Below are 24,885 nucleotides of genomic sequence, written 5' to 3'. Positions count from 1 at the left end.
GCTGTATTTGTCCAGATCAGGCAGAGGACAAAGGGGCCCTCCTGAAGTTGCTGGTCATACCGACTGCCATGTTTGGGCCTGGTGCCACTACTCTTACAACAGGCACAGGAGGCCCGCCGTTGTGCTAAGGAGGTCTCCAGTGCACTGACCCCCAAGGCCAAGCCCAGGTGGTCTGGTCAGTCTTGGGGTAAAAGGGTCGAGGGGCCTACACAGGCACTTGGATCAACTGGGGGCCTGAGGGCTACTCTGGATGCTCGCCGCAGTCGTGCCAGTGCAGCCAGAGGAGCCGCCAGAGGCAAAGTGGGTAGAAGCGGAGGCAAGCCTAAGCCTCCGTCTTCTCTCAGGGGTCTGAGATCTAAATCTCAGGCGGCTGCCTTGCAAAATGTTGACGATTCCCCGGATGAGACAGTCCATCAACAAAGGGGACTGGTTCACAAAAATAGATCTGAAGGAGGCCTACTTTCAAATTCCAATCTGGAACAGGCATTGGCGTTTTCTCCGCTTTGTGTTCGACGGTAGGGAATACGAGTTCCAAGTCCTGCTGTTCTGTATCTCTCTGGCTCCGTGTGCCTTAATAAGGTGCATGCAGGTGGTTCTGGCATCTCTATGGCAGAAAGGGATATGAATATTGAATTATTTAGATTATTGGCTCCTGTGTGCACATTCAGAGGCTCAGTGACAGGCACATCTGACTATCCTCCTGGACCACATCCAGCACCTTGGCCTGCATCTCAACCTAGAGAAGAGCAGTCAGGAGCCATCTCAAAAGACACAGTTCCTGGGCCTAGTTATAGATTCCCAGGCTGGTCTACTTTGCCTGACAGAGGAGAGGCAGCTGTCTCTCAGGTCCGGTCTCTCTCTATTCAGGCTGGGGGCCGGGGTCACATGGAGGCAGTGTCTCCGCCTTCTGGGTCTGATGGCATCCTCACTTCAAGCAGTCCCTTTGGCTCTCCTACACATGCAGCCAGTGCAGAGATGCATCCTGGATCTGGGTTTGGGTCCCAGGAGTCGCCTGGATACCACAGTGCTTGTAACCAAGCAGTTGCGGGTGGCTTTCCGTTGGTGGAAAGACAGCAGGAATCTCGCCAAGTCGCTGGGTCCACTGACAAATCGTCAACTGGTGACGACAGATGGGTCACTGCTGCCATCATTAGTCATTAGTCATACTTCTTCTGTTATTATACACATATGACTATTGTCACACATGTATACTGCCAGGTATTAATACATACTTTCAACATATTGTACCGCAGTAACCAGAACTATAACTATAATATTATTACTTCCATTAATGTTGTTGTAAGATACTGTCATTACCTGCATATCTCTCTCTCGCTCTCTCTCTCTCTCTCTCTCTCTCCCTGTGTCATATGGATTACTGTTAATTTATCATGTTGATCTGTTCTGTACGACATCTATTGCACGTCTGTCCGTCCTGGAAGAGGGATCCCTCCTCAGTTGCTCTTCCTGAGGTTTCTACCGTTTTTTTTCCCCCGTTAAAGGGTTTTTTTGGGGGAGTTTTTCCTTATCCGCTGTGAGGGTCTTAAGGACAGAAGGATGTCGTATGCTGTAAAGCCCTGTGAGGCAAATTGTGATTTGTGATATTGGGCTTTATAAATAAAATTGATTGATTGATTGATTGAACATGTTGACCACCTGTGGCTTTGGGCACACCCCAGGGTTCTGTTCCTGAGAGTGGTCCATGTGCCGGGGGTGGAAAACCAAGCTATGTATCTGCTGTCCAGAGGAGGTCCGGACCCACGGGGGGGGAGACTACACCCTCAGGTGGTAATGGAGATTTGGCTCCACTACGGACGTGCAAAGATCGACCTGTTTGCATCACAGGAGTCAACCCATTGTGCTCTCTTCTTCTCCCTGGGGGGAGACAATCCTCCCCTCGGAGCAGATGCTCTGGCTCACCCATGGCCAAGCGTCCTGTTGTATGCCTTTCCCCACTTTGTCCTTCTTCCATCCCTCCTGCAGAGGGTACGGATGGAAGGACTGAGGCTGATTCTGGTGGCCCCACATTGGCCACACATGACCTGGTTCTCGGACATCCCAACGTTGCTGGACGGGACTCCGTGGGAGCTCCCAGTACGTCGGGATCTGCTGTCCCAGGCTTGGGGGACTCTGGTTCATTCCTTTCCCCAGGGGCTCAGGTTGTGGGCATGGCCCCTGAGGAGTCTGCATTGTTAGCTATGGGGTTATCTCCTTCGGTGGTCCGTACGCTGCAGGAGGCTCGTGCACCATTTACAAGATCGCTCTACATGTACACGTGGAGGGCCTTTGCAGCCTGGTGTGTGGGGCAACATTTTGACCCAGTGACTTGCTCAGTCCCTTTTATCCTGCAGTTCCTTCAAGGTCTTTTGGATGCCGGGAAGTCGCCTTTGACTCTTGGGGCTATGGTGGCGGTGATTAAAGCAGCTCGGATGGGACACTACCAGTTGCCTGAAGAGGCAGACAAACTTGTTTCCCACTTCCTTAAGGGTGCTAGGCGACTTGATGGCCTGCGTTCCAGGCCGTCTCTCCCACCCCCGGATTTGGAGCTAGTCTTAAAAGAGCTATTTGTAAGAAATCTAAAGCAAATAATCGTAAAATCATCCTAATATGTCACAGAGACTAAGGAATAATGATAATATAACATACTGATCTCACCGACAACAATAGTACAGCCAGAATATTGGCATTTTTAAAAAAAATGTATGGTCCGCAAATCATGTTTATGTTTTGAATTTGTGTTTTGGCCTGTTGCGCCACCCATCCCCACCTACCAGTCACGCAGTCAGTAGAGTCTCTGCATCAGTTACAGTTACGACTGAGCTACAGCAGCACGGCAAGCAGCATTAGCAGTGTCCCGGTACATAGCATTCGCAGCTGGCTCCTCCTCAGCTGTATCTCGGCAGCAGCATAAGCAGCAGAGAAGCTGGACTTGCTCGAACGGTCTGCTGGAAAACCTCAAGGACGCGGTGACGCAGCCCTGCCACGGCAGCCGCCCGTGAGCAAACAAATCAGTCTCCAGCGTGCTGCTGTCCAGCAACCTCGAATCTGTAGGGGAGGGGGGCGGACACGACTCGTGGCAGTATTTTGAATTTGAGTGCAGAAGTCCGTCAGCGTGCAAGGCTCGTCTTTCTCACTGGATTGTGGGAACTATCCAGCAGGCATATCTGGGGGCAGGGGTGCCCTTCCCATCTAGGGTGCGGGCACATTCAACCCGGGGCATGGCTACTTCTAGGGCGTCATGGCACGGTGCGTCTCTCAATGAGATTTGCACAGCAGCTACCTGGTCTGCCCCATTCACATTCGCAAGATTCTACCAGTTCAATGTGACTGCAGGCATATCGCTCGGTGAGCGGGTGCTTGGCTTGGCCCAGCAGTAGTGAGTGACATATTGTTTCCTTGTGAGGCCAGCCTGAGTGGCCCCCTGAGTGGCCTCCCCACCGCGTCTTGCGAGGCCGTGTCGCCTTTATGGCACCAGCTAGCCTGGGGTGTGTATATAGTGTACATTTGTATAGTTCACTGGGCACACAGTGTATTTTGTAGAGCACTTTGGTGGCGGGGAATCTCATTCGAAGTTGCTGTCCCCTTGCGTTGTGTCTTACAGATCTCCAATAGATATACAATATATCTGTGGGTGGAGGGGAAGCCTAGAACGATAAAGAATGTGAGGTTACATGTGTAACCCTGGTTCTCTGAGTGAAGAGGCTTCCCCTGCACCTAGAGGCAATCAGATCTAGATCACTGGGGCGTGGTTGACAGGGGTTTATAGGGTGTCAGCCACGACCACAGGTGAATTGTCTTAAAGAAATTATCCACATCACCTGACCCAAGGGTACAGGTCTCCAATAGAGATACAATATATTTCTGGGTGGAGGGGAAGCCTCTTCACGCAGAGAACCAGGATTACACATGTAACCTCACGATTCTGATTCACTCTGACCTGACTAAAATGTACTTGGAGAAAACAGTGTCAGCGCCATAGATGCAGCAAGTATGTCAGAGCATGTCACAGCCTAAGAGACAATCAACACAACAACATGTAGTTCATCTCATTACAGATCACACTCTGACTTTTACTCCTTCACTAAATTAGTTTTTAGTATATTTAAAATATCTTGTAATACTGTATGAGGTCTGGTGAAGTGATCAAATGAGAAAGAAAGACAAAAGGAGCACTGTTTAAGGCCCCTACAAGGAACTTTCATTTTGAGTTGATTTTGGCAACCCTGTGGACAAAAGCGGTAGTGTTTTGCCGGAATGAAGCCTACATTTCCCATGAGCTCTAGCGCGTATTGCCGTAAAGACGCTTACCTGGCTCGCGCAAGTGTTTGTTTTGGGGATGAATGAAACAACAAGACGGGAAAACTTTGCCCCCGCTCCTATCGGGGATCCCAGCTCACCTCTGCCGCGCCCCAGCTCCACCACTCCGGCGTAAGCGCCACCGCCGCCGGGGGTAAACGCAGCGGTCGGCTGGTAAGGCTGAAGGCCTGTTTAGCGAGAACTTCCACGGCTTCTTGGACTGAGTATGGAGCAGTGCCTCGCCTCTTTATTTCTCAGCACTCGCTGGACCCTGTCGACGCCTTGCTGGTACCTGTCGTCGGCCCAGATGAGCCCCCCAGCCCCGCGGCTCCTGCTCTCCTCGTCCCCGCTGGCGCGGGGTGAATCTGCGCAACCTGCAGCCTCTGTGTGTGGCTCCCCGGACAGCTAACGCAATGGTTCCGCTGGGTCCTGCCAAGATTGAGCTGGTAAATGCTATATCGCTAGCGAACAAAACGTTTATCCTGAAGGATTTCCTGACTTCCTGACGATTGGATTTTCTCTGTGTGACTGAGATGTGGCTGACTGTTGGTGAGTCCAGTGCTTTCACAGAACTTTTACCCGATGATTGCTGCTATTTTAACTCCCCGCGGACATCGGGTCGAGGAGGAGGAATAGCGACTATTTATAAGAGTCACTACAAATGTAAGCAGCTAGGTAAGATGACGTGAACCCTCTGAATGCCTTAAATCGTTTTGTCCCGGAAGTGACCTGGGGCGGATCTGGAGACAGTTTCCTAAAGGTATGGATATACACTATAGAAATAGCTTATCTTCACACCGATTGTCTCATTTACTGTTGTAGGTCACACACAGACATCATCAGAAACGAGACTTTTGCATATCCAGTTAAAAGTTCCTTGTAGCGGCTTTAAATATAATGTTAATTTAAAAAAAACTGCCCAAAAAGGTGCATTTTTTAGTAACACATAAAACTGAGCCTCAACATTTTAATAGTGATAGTATTTGTTGAAGTCGACTTTACTGGGTCTGTTAGTGCTGACCGAAGCTGGATGTGGATCTACTGAGTCTGTGCTTGTACTGGCTGATGATTCAGCACATCCTCTACTGACAAACTGAAGCATATAGCAGCACCTGTTAAAGGGATAATGCACCCAAAATTGAAAATTCAGCCATTATCTACTCACCCATATGCCAAGGGAGGCTCTGGTGAAGTTTTAGAGTCCTCACAACACTTACGGAAATCCGAGGAAGAAGTGGGTAGCAGCACAACTGCACACCTAATGGCTGACGGTGACCCAGATTAAAACGTCCAAGAACACAGAATTGAAACCATAAAATATCTCCATACTGCTCGTCCGTAGTGATCCAAGTGTCCCGAAGCCCCCACATAAAAAGTTGTTTGGAAAAACGTCATTTGAACTCTTTGTTTTTAGCCTCATTGTAGCCTGCAGCTTTAACTGCCTCTGTGTACAATGCGCTGACGTGTGTGCGCTTGCGCGTGAGACCAGCGAAAGCATGTGAACACACATGAAGGCGGTGCTAATGTCTCACAGTCTCACGCAAGCGCACACATGTCAGTGCAGTGTACAGAGAACATTCCCCCATTCCACCCAGACTGGATCTCATCATGTCAGAGAGGCAGGCCCAAGTGTCTCATTTAGAAGTCAAGATAAAAAGAATCAAAAATGGACTGTTGTGACTGTGGTTGTTCAATTGTCAAATTTATTCGCAGATTATAAGATACAGTTTCATTTGCACTTTATTTCATTTTATTTACAGTTTATCTATTTTTTTTTTAAACTTGGTGATTATAAGCTATAGTTTCATTTGCACTTAATTTCTGTTTTATATATTTATTTATTTATTTAATTTGAAACTTTTATTATTTTGAATATATTTATCACCACAAAATATTATTTGTCAAATTTCTAATTTTTCTTATGAGTTTTTTGAGAGGCCATCCTTTTTGCTGTAACTTTGCCTTTAAAATTGTTGTCAAATATGTTCTTGTAGCACATTTGTCCCATGAATTATTAGCCTGTTCAGCATCTTGACGGAGGTGTAGATTTATATCCACATGATAAATAAATGTTTCTGTGATGATCACATTGTATCATGTAATTTATTTGATACGTTTTTAGCTTATTAATTGGAAGTGGATTTGATCTAGTTATTGAATACAAATCAAACCAAGAGTAAGAGCAATAAACATGTTAATGTCTGAATGGGCCTCGGGCCACATTGTACTGGAAAAATTGGACCCAAAGGTCAAAAAGGTTAAGAACCCCTGCTCTATACCACACTAACTTACTCGTAACTGTAAAGTGCTACAGCTGTTTTGCCTCAAGGTCGTCGCCGTTTGTATTTCTGTTAGTAGTGTACTGTATACATTTGCACCATTACAGTTGGTTATGGATGTTATTAACAATGAATAGTCAAGCATAACACAGTGTGTGTACTGGTGTAGCCTACGGTTTCGAAATACGTGTGTTAATAGCATACATGATTTTGTTATTCATAGTTAAGTTGAAAAATGTTAAACAAATGGTTAAAAACATAGTTAGTAGTAGCTGTAGTTCAAAAGGAAATGGGTAATATTTGTAATTGATTAATATGCTTAATAATCACAAGTTATGGATTAATAGGCTAATAATTCATGATATAAAATGTAAAGACAGGATAAAGTATTCCATGCTGAGAAAAACTGTACAGTTAAAAGTTATTCATCTGCTCACTTTGTGTTACTGTGATGTATTTATGTGATATTGATTATGGCCATAAAACAATTGAAGTTGATGATGCAAAATAGTAACAGCTCTGTTTCTACACAGGTGAGGTTTTTGAGATCCTATGGAAAATGACATATGGATTTGAGATTCTACCTGACGAGAGAGATGGCCAGCCACCCATGAACCTGATCTCTGCCTTGACCCAAGACGTTGGATCAAGATCACCTTTTATCCGCAGGAGCCCATCCATTCTTCTATCTCCATCACTTGAGCGTCACACTCCAGTGTGGTAGTAGTATCACAACGACCTTTTCCACTTGACTTCAGACTTAAACAGTGCATTTGTCACAATAAAGGATTAAAACTAAACTGAACAGTTTATAACAGGAACAAAACTGAACTTGAACTTGATTAAGACAACCAGTGGAACTCTGTTATTCTAGTAATATTGTTACCTTGTGAAGCACTGAACTAACTGTTTTTAAAGGGTTAACATCTGAGTGCCAAGCTACAGACTAAGGATGGGAGAACAGTGCAAACTTCATAATCCAGCCCGGTTCCCCAGTGTTAGTCGGTACTTCCAGGGAAAGTAGCTTTTACTTACACACTAATTACATTACTGTACAGAGTATGGATGAGAGAATAGCACCTGTCATGTGGTTTCTGTGTAATTAAATAATAAAAACATTTAATAACTCTTTAAATGACTCATTAAAAATATATGTATATTTTTACATTACTGTATTGTTTGTGTTTCGTCCTGGGATGACAATACAAGACTTCCACAGATGTGCATTTGAGAGAGGTAAGTTTGCTTTGTATACCAGCCGGCCTGTTATGAGCCAATTTCCATAATATGTACCCATTTCTCAACATATTCTTATTCCAAATCATACAATTAAGCAGTCTATAAGACAAAACATCATAAATCCCTGGAATATGAGTGAAGCTTGCCTGCTGACACTTACCAAAAAAATGACTGTCACAACTGCCATGAGTAAGTTTCACCTTAAGTTGCGCAAATTACATGGTAAGTGGTCGCGAGTTATGCTGTAAGACTGGAGAAAGTAGGTGGGAAATGACCGGCAGTTACACTGGAAGTCCTGGCAAAGTAGGGCGTAAGTGAATGGGAGGTATGCTCTAAGAAGCAGCCTAGTTATACTGTAAGACACGAGGAAATACGTGCGGGAAGCGAGCGGGAGTTACACTGTACGTCTGTGGAAGTTGGGGTAAAGTAGGTGGTAAGTGAACGGGAGGTACACACGAAGGACGCAGGCCGTATTATGTAGTGTTACCAAAAACAGCTACCAACACCAACAGCTGTTCTATCAAAGACCTTAACCAGGGTGTTGCCACTTGTCATATCTTACAACAGTTAATGTAACCTCACTGAAACGATGTAACCTAAGTAAACACGGTGCGGTTCACTGCGTGCTCTAACTTTGACATGCGGAGATGACGTCACCACCCGGGTGATCATGTGCTATCCGAAGATGGCGAGTGATAGGAGTGCATTTTTGTTCGGACCAGCGGAAAGTTTGTTTTTGTGTGGTTTTTTTGTGTGTAAAAAGCAAATCCACACGCATAGAACTGAGATCCACAAATGTTTTTTCGATTCACAAATAAAAACTGAGTTCACAAGTGCCTGCTCGAAAGTTAGGACACAGATTGTGGACTCTTTATGTAGATAGATTTGTTTCATAATTATGTGTGTGAACAGATCTACAATCTGTGTGTAAATGTGTAATCTGCAACACCTTCCACAAATAGCCTACAAACAAAGATTTGTAAACTCACAAAAATATATTTTGCAAGTATAAAACGGATCTATAAATACACAAACACATTCCACAAATAAAAGAATATATCTGTGAATACATTAAATTAATTTGCAAATAAATGACACATAATTATGAAACAAATCTATCTACATAAAGAGTCTGGACTTCATTGTCTTGTTTTCAAATGATGCATCTGTGAGGAGTCCCGCCACACCCATAATTGTTATGACTGAGTTGTTACTGGAAAGTAGGCCTATGAGTTGCGTGCACGCGCTACGCAGTTATCTTTGCCGAGCAGCAGTTTGTAAACATGGTTATTAGCTACGTTTAGCAAACGTAACGTTAATAAATATTTGTATTTCATTCTCACTGTCTGACCCAAAGTCACAGAACCCAGCCTGGAAATGAGTGACATACAAGCAGGATACAGACAGACCGAGGGGTTCACTGCTTAGCTGAGTTAGACAGACAGACAGACAGACAGGAGAGGGAGACGCACTGCAGGCTGACACATCCACGTTAGATTTGTTGACATCAAACTTGGAGATGAGATAACGTTAACGTTACACAGTTTACCTGTCTGCTGCTCCTGCAGTTCACTCTCGTGATGTGTTTTTTTATTCCACTTTCGTTTCGTGATAAGAAGGAAAGTCCCGTTTTGCGTTTTATTAGTTTCAAAAATCGCACATACACATACAATCCGCGACCCTGTCTACACGCGCACTCGACACTCCTTGCGGGCGGTGTCAAGCAAAGGCTGAATCCAGTCCACCATCGCGGACTTCAGGCGTAGGCTACATAATGTGTCGTCTTCACCGTCATCATGTTAAGTCTGTAAGAGCGGGAGTGTCCAGGGGTGTCCAAACAGTTTTGCTGAGGGCCACACACACCTGGCGTCATGGGGGGGGCACAGGGGGGGCAATGCCTGGCCAAATGGGCTCCCTCACTGTCCTTAAAGGAAATGGCACGTGAACACACATCAATCAATCAATCAATCAAATTTTATTTATATAGCACCTTTCAAAACAAATCAGTGTCATTCAAGTCCTTTAATTTTCATTGAAAAATAAAGAGAATAAAAAAAGTAAAATCAGAAAAAGGACTGGGAAACTAATGCACACTGTGTCATACAATAATAATTAAAAGCAATAATAGAAGATATATATAAATAAATAAATAAATAAATAAATAAAAACAACATGCAGGATAAAATATAAAATCAAAGTCAGGAGAATAGCAATAATAAAAAGAGAAGAATACAGATAAGACCACTGAATAAAAACAAAAGTAAAAATAAAAATAAAATGCAGGTTAAAATATAGACTAAAATAAGATATAAAAACAATCATGGAAATAGGAATAAGACAAATACAGATAAAAAGTAATAACAACGCTCCACTAGCCGCTCCCAGGTAGCTCCAGTTAGTTATTCAGGTTAAAGTGGGAAGAGGCAGCGGGTTTATCGGGCAGCTGAGTGAAGTGGAGCCTGTGGAGGAAACACCGGGACCGTCTGGATGTAATAGTCCGTGGAGGTGCTGGTGTTTGGCTGCACAGATAGGAAACCTTTCGGCTGACAGGTTGCACCACTCTCTGTCAGCTGAGGGGTTGCAGACGCGCTCTCTCTCACGCAGGCGCAGAACGTACGTGCCACTTGGCCTTCGGATGTAGTCCGTGTAGTGTGTTCAAATGCAACTGACACAGGGCGATGTGCTCAGCTTCTGCTCCTAAGTCTGCATCTCTAAGCTTTTTTCTTTCATAGGCTTCTTTCACTGTGTCTTCCCAAGGAACTGTCAGCTTAATGAAATAAACTATCCATTGACTCACTGACCACAACACTATGTCAGGCCTCTGATTGGTACAAACTATTTCCTGGGGAACAACAAGCTTTTCCCCTAAATCTACTTGCATTTCCCAATCACAAGCACCTTCTAGGCGACCACACCCTCGCCTCCTCACTAACTTATCCCTTCTGTATTTCTCCCCCTCACAGACAAACTGAATTGCTAAACTCCTATTCTTAAAACCTTCTGAATTTGCCGGTCTTCATTTCCCTTTGATGCCTGCAGCGAAACTTTTCAACACCTGGCTATGTCGCCATGTATACGGCCTTGTGACAAGCTTACTTTACAGCCTGACAAAATATGCTTTAAGGTTGTGGTACCTGAACACAATGGGCATGATGGGTCTCCATTTACCCACAGTTTTAGGCTCTGGGGGCTGGTAACACATCGTATGTAGCCCCTACCAGGAATCTAATACGATTCTCCTCCATATTCCACAGGTCCCTCCAACTAAGCTTCCTCTTCTTTATACTTTCCCAATTCAACTACTGTCCCTGCTTAACCTGGGCTGCTACCTTTGCACCCCTTAATGTCTCCTCCTGTCTACGTATCTGTTCCACCACCAGCTTTCTTTGATCTTTCGGAACTGCTTTATTCCATACTGGTTTGCCTGAGCCAAGCCCCAGGCCTCCCTGATCAAACTGAACATTACCTACGATCTCTGCATGCCTAAGAGCTGCCTCTGCCTCCTAAACTGCCGATCTTGGCTTCCACTTCCTCCCCTTGGTTGGATTTGGAACCATACTCCTAACTACCACGTCCTTCCACTCCCAGATAATAGCTCTGTCCTGACCTTGGTATATTTAAATGCCTCTGTTAAACTAGATACTGGCAGCTGAAGTATCCCTTTTCCATACAATGCAACACTACTTAGGCACCAAGCGCCCAACCACTTCCTAATATAGGCGCTAACCGACCTTTCAATTTTCTCCACAACGGATATTGGAATTTCATTGACAGTGGCCACATTAACCTAGGATATAGCCCAAATTGCAAACACCAGAACTTCAACTTTCCTGGAAGTTCTGATTTATCTATTCTATCCAATCCTTCAGCCACAACTTTTCTAAATTCCACCACCTGTTCCTCATCATTCAACTTTCCTCCATGTAGTGAGATGCTTCTAGACTTACTTGGCTTGATCTTCATGCTGGCCCACTTGAGGTTCTTATTTACCTTCTCTAGTAGCCTCTTTGTACATGGCATTGTTGTGGTCACCAGTGTTATGTCATCCATGTTCGCCCTCACTGGTGGAAGATGCACTCCGTTCTGCCGTCTCTCCCCACCTACCACCCACTTGAAAGCCCTGATGATTACTTCCATTGCCATAGTAAATGCTAATGGAGAAATTGTACACCCTGCCATAATACCTATTTCTAGCCTCTGCCAACCTGTTGTGAAAAATTACTTGTTTTATTTTTATTTTTATTTACCTTTACTGACTAAGCCAATACATTTTTAACATAATACAAGTTGTTCATCTATGTCTTGTTCCATACAGACATTGTGAATGTAGGTATTGTAAAGTGATGATGCCATACATATATACATTTGTACATTTTATGTGCAGGCTATCACATTAATGTTTCTAAGGTGCCATAGTATATGACTGACTTTTTGTGGCTAAACCTAATCACATGTTAACCACTGCATTGTTGAAATGTGAAGTTTCAACATACCCACTAAAAAATGTACAAATGTAACATATATGTGGTTTGCAGAAACAAACAATGTCAACGTTTATTCTGGCCATTACACTGATTTTGTATATCTGTTAATTTGAAAGCTGTGTTATCAGGCTTTATGTAGACATACAGTTTAATGTCGTCAGCATAACAGTGATATGACATACTTGTGAACTAGCTAATAATTTGACCCAGAAGAAGCATATATAAAGCAAATCATATAGGACCTAAGACAGAGCCCTGAGGTACACCACAGGAAAGAGCAACAGTACCAGATCTGAAAGGACCAAGAGACACAGAGAATTTCCTATCTGAAAGGTAGCAGCAAACCCAGTCAAGGGCATTCCCAGAGATACCCACCCACTTTCTGAGCCTTTCAATCATGATAGTGTGATCCACAGTATCAAAGCTGCGCTAAGATCCAACAGCACCAAAACACAACATTCACACTCATCAGTGTTTATCATTAAGTCATTTGACTCTAAGAAGAGCTGTGTCGGTGGAATGCCCCTGACAGAAACCTGACTGGAATTTATCTAAAAATTTGTTTGACAACAGTTTCCTTTAAAACTTTTGAGATAATCATTAGCTTTGAAATGGGCCTGTAGTTATTTGGAACAGATGGAGTCAAGTTTTTTTTTTTTTTTTTTTTTAATTATCAAAGCTTGAGAAGGCCACATTTAAGGTCTACCACATTTTTCAACCATATTTTATGCCAAGTTATGGACTATTCTATGACAACAGGTTTTTGGAAAACAAAAATGAAACACAACATGAGGTGAGGGAGGAGAGTGAGCCTGCATGTCACAGCCTGTTAGCACATGAAGAGCCCAGCTATCATGTTCATATTAACTGGTAAATAGTACCTACAGAATAGCACAATGTGCGTGTATTGAAAAAAAACATCACATACAATTTTTTTTATGTTTTTATTTTTTTAAATTAAAGAGGGAAACCTTATTTATAATCATAAAAAAATGCTGGCAAAAATTATTTGTAATCACAAAAGAGTTGAGGACAAAGCACACAGGCATACATACAGATTACTTGATGAGATACATGCTGTTGTTTTATTGAAATGACAAAATCAAAATCCCAGAAAGGCCATAGACAAAAATAAAAACCTAAAAACTGCTTAAAACAAGCAACATTTATACTGTTTCTAGAACAACAAAGCAAATTTGTCAATAGACTGAGAATATTCCTTCTTTCTATAGCACTTGAAGTTTTGAATATTCTAAAATTACGCAATCAGTGATACCTTCTGGAAATATGGTGAAAAAAAAGTAGAACAAGGTAGATTTTGCCTCTGAGAAAGACATTTGCCTTCAGGAAACTCAGAATGGTACCAAGTAAAATCATTCCAGCCGAAAGAAATATTATTTTGTGTTGTCATATTTTGGGTTTTCCCTCCACAGACGGACAGAATTTCTAGGTTTATATAATTTTGTTTTATTTTAGACAATAGTTGTAGACTCTCAGTTTTGTTAGCACATACCTCCCTATCAAGTGTTTAGAATAAATAAATAATCAAATCACTTTGCAGTTTATATGTACAATCCAAACAACTTAGGCATGAGAAAAAAGCATATTTATTATGTTGAACAGGTGCACAGAATCCAGTTATTTGATAGCTGATGTACTTTCTGTAAATTCTGTAAGTAGGACTATCAATTTAACGCATTAATTAGATTAATTAATCATGCAAAAAATGTAATTGCTGGGCCCTCTAAACGGACAGTTTACATTTAAAAAAAACTCAGAGATGGGACACTTAATAAGGCCGTGGTCATATGCAATGTCTGCAAGAAAGAATTTTCATACCATCGGAGCACTTCTAGTCTAACGTATCATCTCAATAAGAGCTCCACAGCTGTCGGCCCCAGTAGCGCTGCTAGTGTGCTTCGCCAAACCACGCTTACCAAGGCAAAGTGCCTGAGCAAGAATACCTCTGAAAAGCTGACAAACACCATTGCAAAATGGATTGCTGTCGACTGCAGACCGATTTCTACCATAGAAGACAAGGGCCTAATGGTGAGCGGGAAACTGTTTATGCTGACAGTTGACACATTGAGACTTTACAAGGAGGCGAGTGCAATATCACCATTGTTGTGCATACTCTCAGGGATATTCTCGTTTAATGTAAGTTGTCTGTTAGGGGCATTTGCAACATGGTAGTCTGTTCTGTCTTCCATTTGGCTACTTGTTGTTAGTTAGTTAGTTAGGCTTTTTAGCCTAAGTGGTAGGCTTATTTATTTCGTAGCCTCAAGTATAGGCTTATTTAGCCTATTTATTTTCTTAGCCTAAGTGATGGTCTTATTTATTTTGTAGCCTAGAAAGGCATGTTATTTATTTTATGCTGGACATGATAATCTGACAGCCTAAAATGTTGAATTAATATATTATTGACTTCTAAAGCCACCTTTTGTTATGTATTCAATGATTTACTCAATAAGCCATAATAATGTAATGTGTTTGAACTGAAATATCTTCATTTGGGGCTTTTGCCAGCAAAAAAATGAGTATGAGATTAATTTGCGATTAATTAGATTAATTAATCAAAGATCCTGTAATTAATTAGATTAATTTTTTTTGATCGTTTGACAGCCCTAAAATTAAGTAAATGAAGTTTACATGCATAACCAACATCACCCCCCACCCTGTAAATATACATGCTCTGTGCAGTATGTAAATGAATAATAACAGCAAAGTGATCCTGGAAGGACGTGATGTTTCTGAGATGTCTTGAAGAACTCAGTAGTTGCCATACACGTGGTAATCCTGCAGCAAATATGAGGAAAAGTGGAATAAATTATAACATCTTATAGTTTCATTTCTGGTGAGGCAAGTACTGAGGATGTTGCTATCCTCCATGTCGTATTCTCTTAGCACCACGGTTGTTTTTTCCTAAATCTTTTTGAATTCTCCATCACATCTTTCCTTGATCTAATGTCGTTTTTCATTGAGATCAAGGAAAGTGTTGACTTCAACCCGGACATAGGACTGATTTTGACTTTTCGACCACAGCCAGAGGCTCAAAAGCGATGACAAAAAAACCACATTGTATAAGTGATGAACAATGGATCAGGATATAAAAAGTCGCCCTCCAAGTCCATACTGGTTTGCCTGTCCAAGGCCATGTACACCTACACGATGATTTTGATAAACGGAGACATCTTCCTTCATTTGTGCCCTTCGTTTACACGCAAACGGAGGTTTCTCCTCTGAAAATGAGTCTTTCTAAAAACTCCTGCCAGAGTGGAGATTTTGGAAAACTCCGGTTGCACGTTTGCATGTAAACTGAGATAAACGGAGATAAACGGAGTTATAGGCAGCCGACGTCACAGTATGCACCAGAACTTGTGCCTGTGTCAAAAGTGCGATATGTTGCTATGGTGACAATGGATACATGGAAGGCTTGAGCTTCTCGTTACACTGCCACCTACAGGTTTGGCATGCTCTTGACAGCATATATACACGGGTAAGTGTAAACGAAGATCTTTTTGAAAACGGACAGGTGTGCATGATGTTATTTTTGAAAACGGAGACGGTGAAATGTCCGTTTATGAAAATAGCCAGCCACGTGTAAACAGGGTACTAGTGAATGGATGAGAAAAGGTCAATAAAGGAGCCTTGGGAAAAGGGAGCATGACAGATAGACAATGACACTCAGCGTCTAAAAGTAAGGCTTCCAAACATTCCTGGACTGCTGTACGAAGCCACACACAAACAAAACATGTGGCTGACTGTGATAAACTGATGTCTCTTTGATGAGTGTCCACACTACAGATCTCTCTGCAATGTAATACATTTACATAGACAAACAAAGTACAGGCAAAGTCTTCTATTTATATCTGATTTAAGCATTACCGTTCACCACATCACTACTGACCTCAGGCCTGTGAGGAGGAGGTCTCCGTGTACTACATCAAACAGAAACATAAAAAGAAATGTATAATTAATGTACAGCTAAAGGATACACGATGGTGTGTGATTCTAAAGAGCAGGGAACAGCTGTGTTATTAAAACTCACTGCTTTGGGGATGGGCAGCGTGGCTTGGAGATTTGAGTGTCACAGTTTACAGTGGTGGTGTTGTTTCTATGGGAGGAGGAGGAAGTCACACAGTATCAGTTTTAGGCTGTGCTTACTATTAGGGTCGTGTGATGCAGTAGAGAAGCATTGATTAACACTTACACATAGCCAACATTGAGGTCTGCAGTGTTGCCTTGGCCTCTGCAAGGGTGATACATATTTCATTTAGATTTATAAAAACCTTCAAAAGGTATTTTTTTTCAAAGATATAATTGATTAATATAACAAAAGGTTCAAATTGGCACCTTGAAAATCTGCTCCAGAATGACCTCCTGTAAGAATAGCATTAATTAAATATTAAATTGTTAGAAACTTGAAGAGTGAGAATGATAAAGTCTAAAAAAAAATCACCTACCTGGTTTCACTGTCACCTTTCCACCCAATACGACCATCCTCTGCTCTGCTGAAAAGGGAAGAAATGCAAACATGAGCAGTGCTGGACCTAGCATATTCAGTGCCTGAGGCAAGGTTCCATTTTGTATTTATTACTAACAACAGAAGAGCTAATGGCAAATCAACACAAATAAACAACTTTGTCAGCAAACAATAATAGATAACAACAATGACAGAATACAGTATGTGCAAATTTGCAAATGTTGTATGGCTTTTGCTTTCCACATTACCTTCACTCCAATTTTGCCCCCCCTCTGCTACTGAACATGAGGCCCTTCATCTCAGGATTAAAAGTGAAAGGTAACTTTTGGGTGTTCTTACCGGGAGATTCGGTTCCAGATGGACCTCCTGTAAGGAAAGCACAGTGTTAGTACTTGTCAGTATAGGTTTACTGTATTTGTCCTGTTTGTAAAACAACCAGTCTGCTGACCGTTTTTCTGGCCTTGGAGGTCTCTCCCTGTTTTCAGGGTTTCTCCTGGACATTTCAGTGAAGAGAAAGTTTTAGTAAATCATGTTACAGCTCATCATGATATTAGACTAACAAGAAAATGATCTTGAGTACATTTTTAGTAATGTTTACCTGGATAATCTATCCCATAGTGATCTCCTGTGAAAGTTTGAATTGAGACAGATTTACTTTGCTTTTGGTGGAAACGCAGGGTGCATGTCCTCAGTGACAAATAAGATAGTTCAAGCAGAGCTTAGCTGGCAACAGTTGACACACTATCATAGAAAATGGGGGTGATTTATTTGTGTCACTGAGGCATCCGCAGTCGGCCTTGGGCTGGAATAATTACCAAACAAAAATAAAGATATGAGGAACATGGATCGTGCATTAATCTGAAAGTGCACCCAAAATGTTCTGTCAGGCTGAGCACATCCAAAGAGAGTGAACACCATGCCTTTATTTCTAGCACCATCTGCTGTTAAGCCTCCAACATTGCAGCTCCAATTACACTGCACATGTGTCATACACTGTTGCTCCCACAGGGGTCATAGGCCATGTCTCAGCCCTCATTAGCCTTGGATATAAGCGTTCTTACCGAAATCTCATTACAATGACGTCATCATTATGCATTCAGGTTTACCTTTTCTCTGGTCGAGGTGGTGGTCTCTGCGAGTCATCAGAACGCTTCCTGCTGGTTAAAAAAAAATTGAACTTGTTAATGCTGACTTTTACATCTAACACACAAAAAACAACTGATAATATTAATAGTCTTGATATCACTCATCTCCAGAATTGGCACATTTTGAACTGACATGTATTTACCGTCTCTTACAGAGGACCACTCCAAACACTGCAGCTAGGATGACTACAATCAGGACTGGCACAGCAACGGCTGCTGGATGAATGCTTGATCCTGTTGATAGGAACATTTAAGGCACATGCAAATGTATTACGGGAAATATACGACACAATGTATGATGGTACTGCAAGATATAAACAGAGCAGATGAATGTTGTTGCTCTAACCCTTCACAGTCAGCTGGACTGTGCTGGCTTGTGTCTTGCCGAGCCAGGATTTGGCGGTGCAGGTTAGGCTTTTGACTTCGTCTCCTCCAGCAGCCCTGAAAGTGATGGTGGAGGTCGTCTCCCAGATGCCCTCTGGCGTCCAGGTCTGTGTGACCTTGTTGGTGAGGCTAGGGACACTCCATGAGAACACTGGAGGATGTGATGGACATGTGTGTGTCACAGAACACGAGACAGTAACTGTTGAGCCAGCATCGACTTCTGGTGGAACTGAGGTCATCACTGGTTTTGCTGGGGACGCTGAGCAAGTGAAGCACAAAGCAGAAGACTTTTGTCAACTAGGAAGCCAACAGATAAATAGCTTGGCACTGGCACAAAAAAAAAAATAAAGGATCAGTTTTAATCCAGACCTTTCATAACAACAAATACGCAGCTATTGTTGTATCTGACTCTGTCATTTCCTCTCTGCGTGGAAACAGAAGGGCCCATTATCAAAGGGCTTGATGTCATCAATCTCCAATGAGCAGTTTCCCCATTCAGATCCCCTAATATCCGGCCCTTGAAATGGTCAACCACATAGGATGGGGCATTATGGTAGATGACATCCCCATTTTTTTTGGACCAGATGCCACGTGTGACAGGCATATCCTCCTGGAATGGGAAGCTGCAGGGAATCACCACACAGGAGTGGGTCAGGGCGGTGAATCTGAAAGGGACGTCAGCAGCCAGATCGTGGAGCGCTGTAAAGAGAGAAAAAAGCCATGATGGGATGCCTGTAGAAATCAGTCACATGTGTGACATAATATAGCAGCAAGATGAGTTTTGAGAGAAGAAGTACACCCACTGTCATTTTCAAATGGATCCCTCACATATGCTGGAAAAAAAAACATGAGAACAAGCGATTAAAAAATAAATCATTTTCAAATGTTGTCTCATCATTTGTACAAAAGTTTGAAATTATTCTTATTTGCTTTCTGGCAGAGAGTTAAATGAAAATATTACCACCATTCTCATGTCTGTTGGTTAAATGTAAGGCTGCAGCCAGTTAGCTTAGCATAAAGACTGGAAACAGGGAAACAGATAGCAGCACATCTAAAGCTCGCTAGATAACATGTTGTATCCTGCTTTTTAATCCATATAAACCAAAGTTCAAAAACAACAATTCACCATTTTACTAGTGCCGAACTTTTTGTGGGCTCTGAGCAGCTGCTAAGCAACCAGCAGAGACTGAAGGCTAGAAGGAGTCCAGCACATTACCCCTGTAAAATAGTAATTTTTAACTTCTGTTTTTGCTCAGATTTAACAAACTAGACATGACATGTTAACAAGCAAACTGCAGAGTTGCAGGAAGGCAGATTTTGTAACCTATAGACAGAGCCAGGCAAGGCTTTTCCCCATGTCTCCAATCTTAATGCTAAGATAAGCTCACTGGCTACTGGCTGCAGTCATAGAGTGATTTTAATCTTCTCATCTGACTCTGTTAGAAAGCCAATACACATCACTCCAGATTTCTTGAATAATCCTTTAAAAGTCAAGTGTGAGGGATTTAGTGGCATCTAGTGGTGAGGGTGCAGATTGCAACCAACTACAACTTCTCCCAAGTGCCATGTGTGAATAGCCTTATTTAGAGCTCATGTTTGATTTGTCCGTTCAGGGTGATCAACATGGCAGACTCCATGGTTAACAAAAATAAAACAATGTTTAGTTTCAGGTGATTATACACTAAAGGAAACACAGTAATAAATATTATCGTCCACTTCTGCCAATATATCCACCTAAATCCTGAACACTGGACCTTTAAGTGATCGTTCTATATGACATGTAGGAACTTACGTTTTATATGAAGGATTTCGGAGTCTGAGGTCTCCCCAGTAACAAACTGAGCAGTGCAGGTCAAAGATTTACCGTGATCCTCAAGAGAACCAATAAAGGTGAGATTTGACACTGTGATAAAGGTGGTGCTTGAGTTCTGTTTGGTTTTTGTTTTAATCCTCATGTCTTCATAGTTCCACACGATGGTTGGTTGATTTTTCTTGCACTTGTAGGAAACAGAACAAATGACACTCTTTGCCACACCCTCCGTCACTTCGCCTGGACGCTCAGTCATTGCGATGTTGTCATATGGACCTGAGCAGAAACGTAACAGCGAGGCTTGAATATAAACAGGGGCATTTCTATATGAACTCAAATAACACACCGTGTCATTGTACTCACATTCAACATTCAGCTTGAGCTCACTTGTGGCTCTCTGACCACCTCTGTAGCTGACAGTACACTTCACACTTTGGTCTTCCTCTTTCACAGCCCAAGTTAGCTCTACTTTCCTTTCCCAAATCCCATCAGATACCAGAGTGTCGCTAATGACTTCGTTTCCAGGTACACCACTTAGGATCAGGGTTGGGGGATCAGAGATACATGAATGACGGACATTGCAGGAGACTGTGCTCTCCTTTCCCACCCTGGGGATACCAATGATGTTCAGCTGAGGCTCCTGTGCACGCTCTGTAAGATCAAAACAGTATTGTAATATGGAGAACTGCCTTTCTTCGACTTTGTATTGAATCGATTAAAGGGGGTGTGAATGCATCTAGATACTCACCTGAAACAATAAGTTGAGATGTTTTGTCTAAAAGTGCGTGGCTCACGCTGTGGAAGGAGGTAATAGAGTCTTTGTCTATCCATGGGTAAAGTCTGTCCTGGTTGTGTGACATCTCCAGCCTCTCAATCTTTAGACTACAATTCCTCTCACTCACAGATCCAATCAATCTGGTTATCCCTCTAAACTCACTAATAACACTCTGTCCTTCACCAAACACAGGTGGATATCTGTTGCTCTGGAACAAGTACCATATGACTGTGAGGTGAGAAGGCTGAGGGACACTGTAGGTGAACGTGCAAGGAATGATGACACATGAGCCTCTCATGCCTGTGATACTGCTGGGGGTGGTGAAGGACCAGCCGCGAGAAAGCATGTTTCCTGTAAAAAGAGGAAACAGTTCAATCAAAGTTGCAAAGATTTTCACAAGCAGTTCAAGACATTAGAGCTGTTTCCTCTCAGATTGTTTCACCTGAGTGATTTCTAGAGGCAGGAAGAAGTCAAAGAATCCAGTATGGTAATAGATTATTAAGTGTAACAGAACTATAATTTCATATCTGTCTTCCATTCAACCATTTTTTGACACCTCATGCTGTCTTGAAGCAGTGCCGCCCTGCTGAGCTGGACTTTTGTCGGATGCTGTGTTTCTGTTTATTTACTGGCTTTAAAGCTCTGCAATGGAGGAGGAGCAGCTGATTTGTGATGTTGAAATGAGAAGTTGTCTATACAATAACTCCTCAATTAACTGCAAAAACCTAAATAAGATGGCAGCTGGCCTGAGGGAGACTGCAAGGAAGCAGAAGTTTTCTGGTAAATGACCATCGCTGATAACAGCCTACTGACTGTTGGCTGTACTGTATCTCATTTCCAGAAGCCTACATATCAAAATATAAATCATGTATTTTCTGTTTGTAAAGTACAAATGTGGAGAGATAGAAAGTACTTATTATGATTTCTACTCACTCTTTACCCGTAGGGTGATGCTCCTTTCCTGCCTCTGTCCCCCAGAGAATTGTGCGTAGCATGTCAGAGATCGTCCGTGATCTTTACCTGATGCTGTGAATGTCAGTGTGGAGACAGTCTTCCACTCAGCACTTCCACTCTGCCTGGTTTCACTGGAGGCTGGCATGCTAGCATAGTTCCATGTGAGAACTGGTACATGTTTTGGGCATGTGTATGAGGCAGTGCAGGTTACTTTGCTCGCCTGTCCCTCAAGAAATTCGTACGATGTCCGGCTGATAGTCAATGGTGAAAAGGAGCCTGAGATATAAATGGTAAATGTTAACATTTTTTAAGCGTCAGCATAAAAGAAAACTGATGATAGTTTTGCAAATTCATCACTTACATTCTGCATTTAAGGTTTTAGAGGCTGTTGCGCTGATACCACCCTTGTGTCGGACGGAGCACTCCACAGTTTGGTGGTCTCTTTCTATGAACATTGTGCTCGTCAGGGTGGTTTTGGATGTTCCATCACTTATGGTGCTCTGACGTAGACTGGCGCTATGCAGTGGGATGTTGAGACTCAGTGTTGGTGGGTAAGTGGGACAGGTGTGATAAACACTGCATTGCACTGTCACAGTTTGTCCAACCTTCATGTTTCCAGAGATCATAATATCCGGTGCCTGAGCCCTGTCTTTACAAAGGAAATGGGAAGAATTATTGATGTTAATGAATACACATCTATCTTGAAGTGTATCTTTTTCTCAGCTCACCATGAGAACTTACCTACTACTTCAATTGTTACAGTTTTGTCGTAGAATGCATGGGTGTATTTCCCAATATTCTCTGGATCTACCCAGGGGTAAATCCTCTGTCTGTGGTGAGACGATCTCACTGGGTAGATTTCAAGACTGCATTTCTTCTCATAACTAGATGTCAGTGCTCGTGTTTTTCCTCTAAATATGGCAATGATATCATATGGGTACCAGCTGTCACAAACTAGAGGATATCCGTGGTTCACATACTGGTACCAAACCACACGATCTGGTCTTTGAGGTGGATTCTTATAGTAGTCAAAGGTGCAAGGGATGACAAGGCAGGAACCCGCCAATCCTTGGATGTTGCCTGGCATCTTTACATGCCAAGCCCTGGAACTGCAGAAAATGCATCCTGCAAGAGCACCAGTGTGCATTAGGAAAATTAAAAATGTAAAAAATGTAAAATGTTCAGGTAGTGTTTATATGTTTAAGTAAAAACTGAATAGAAGCAAAATGTGTTACCTAGAATACAGAAGCTCAGGAGAAAATGGCTGAATCCAAACATCCTGTAAAGGATTCCACAAACCTAAAATGCATATAATAAACACGGTAGTATTATGCACTGAAAAATAAAAATGAAATGAAAACAGAAAATAGAATATGTCTGTGTCTTGAATGATCAAAGCTTGAGACAGCCAAATTTCAGGTGTACAGAGTATAAATGTCTGCACATGTATTTGGGTGGAGTTTCACTTTACCAGCCTCAACCTGTCTACCAACTTATTGACTGTTCAACCACAACAGGTTTTTAGAAAACAAAAATGACACAGCAACACGAAACAAGGGAGGAGGGTGCATCTGCATGTCACAGCCTGTTGGCACATAAAGAGCCCTGTTGTCATGTTCACATTCATTGATAAATAGTACTAACACAATAACACCATGTGCATGTATTGAAAAGGAAAAAAAAATCACATTCAATTTTTTATGTATTTATTTTTTTAAAATCAAACAGAGAAACCTAATTTATAATCATAGAATATACTGCCATAAATAAGCAGCATTGGCAAAAGAGTTGAAGATAAAGCTTATGTAAAAACATACAGATTACTTGATGCAGAACTTCTTTTTTTTTCATCACAAAATCACAATCACAAAAGGGCTCTGGATAAAAATAAAAACCTAAAAACTGTTTAAACCAAGCAACATTTATATTGTTTCTCAAACAAGAAAGCAAATGTGTCAATGGTCTGAGAATATTCCTTGTTTCTATAGCACTTCATGTTTTGAATATTCTAAAATTAGGCCAGTCAGTGTTCACTTCAGAGCAATATGGCGTAAAACAAAAAGCAGAACAAGGTAGATTTTACCTTCAAGAAAAACGTTCTTGATTCCAGGAAACTCATAATGGTAACAAGTTAAATTATCCCAGCCTTAAGAAATATTATTTTGTGTCAGCATATTTTGGGTTTTCCCCCGACATGCATCATGCCAGGCATCAGAATTTATTTGATTGGAAATTGTATAACAGAGACAGATATTTTAGCAACATGCAGTAATTGTTTTTTATTTAAATACTGTCTAAACTGTCTCAGGTTTCTAATAAAAATAAAGTTTGTGCTAGTTTCTGTCAGCACCTACATTTTGAGAAAGAATACTTTTTAGCATTTCACCATATAAACTACTACAACTTAATTTGCAAAATGCAGGGGAAACAAAGATAGCTTCTTTAATATACAATATCTTAGAGATCAGAATGACTTACCCCCAGAGCTGATTGTCTATGAAGAGTTTTACCATCTTTTAAAGTGTCTCGCAGCCCATCATTTCAGAAGAACTCCCCCTCAATTGTGGGCGGAGGATACAATTTGCCTACCACAAAGAAGGCAAAGCTGCTTCCTGTGAGTGGTGCTGACCAACCCACATGATTCTAAAAACACTTAAAATGTACACCAAAATCAACAGACCTTATCAAATTGGGTTCATACATATTACTCATACATACTTATATGTATATATAGCCTATTGAAAAACCTGTATTTAGATGCAGGAAAATAATTTCCGCTTGTATGTAGGAAGATCTTTGTAGTGCATTACGCACAGATATTCTCAATTATAAAGCAATATTTTTTCTCTTATCTATTTTTGTTTATGACTGTGAGATATTAAATACACCAGCCCTGTATAAGTGTACGTATGTGCATATGCATTAAAATCATTTAAAGAAATTGTTTGACATTTTGGGAAAGACAGTCATTTTCTCTTTTACCATGAAAAGATCAACACCATTCTCATGTCTGTTACGTAAATAGAGTGCAGATGA

At 41.9% G+C, this 24,885-nt stretch overlaps 1 pseudogene; it reads right to left on the bottom strand.

The window, feature by feature from the left end:
• Nucleotides 1–13,252: 13,252 nt before the first annotated feature.
• LOC125893722 (uncharacterized) lies at nt 13,253–24,400 on the bottom strand (annotated as a pseudogene).
• Between the last annotated feature and the right edge of the window lie 485 nt (nt 24,401–24,885).

This window comes from Epinephelus fuscoguttatus, linkage group LG8, assembly GCF_011397635.1.
Source record: "Epinephelus fuscoguttatus linkage group LG8, E.fuscoguttatus.final_Chr_v1".
Classification (NCBI taxonomy): Eukaryota; Metazoa; Chordata; class Actinopteri; order Perciformes; family Serranidae; genus Epinephelus; species Epinephelus fuscoguttatus.
Note: the sequence above shows the minus strand (reverse complement) of the source record. Positions and strands in the feature narration are given on the sequence as shown.